Source organism: Rattus rattus, chromosome 11 (assembly GCF_011064425.1).
Source record: "Rattus rattus isolate New Zealand chromosome 11, Rrattus_CSIRO_v1, whole genome shotgun sequence".
In the NCBI taxonomy this organism is placed as follows: Eukaryota; Metazoa; Chordata; class Mammalia; order Rodentia; family Muridae; genus Rattus; species Rattus rattus.
In genome coordinates this window covers 93,769,038-93,769,496 of record NC_046164.1, presented here as the reverse complement: position 1 = coordinate 93,769,496, position 459 = coordinate 93,769,038, and positions in this window count along the sequence as shown.

Sequence of the window (459 nt, the reverse complement as noted above, 5' to 3'; positions counted from 1 at the left end):
GAGAACCTGGTTTTCCCACATGGTGGTTCACAGCCGTCTTCGAGTCTGGTTCCAGGGGGTCCAATCCTTCCTCTGATCTTCTTGACCAGGCATAATTGTATACACAGGCGTACATGAGGCGGAACTCCCATATACATTTTCACACTTGTTATCAGTTTATTAAGACAGATGAATAGGAAGTTTCCGCCCTTCCCATCTTACGGGGTGGTCCTGTCTCTCCTGAGTATTCCTGCCACTGAGACGGGATTCTTTGGTTTGGTTTCGTTGAGACAGAATTGTTGTATAGCCCAGGTGTCCTGGAACTCTCAGACATCCTCCTGCCTCTGACCCAGCTACTCATTTGGTTGGTTTAATCGCACACCAACCAGTCCTGCATATGACTGGAGCATATTAATTTTTTCTTCTCCTTTTTTAAAAACTTTTATTGGCTCTTTGTGAATTTCACATCATGCACCCCAA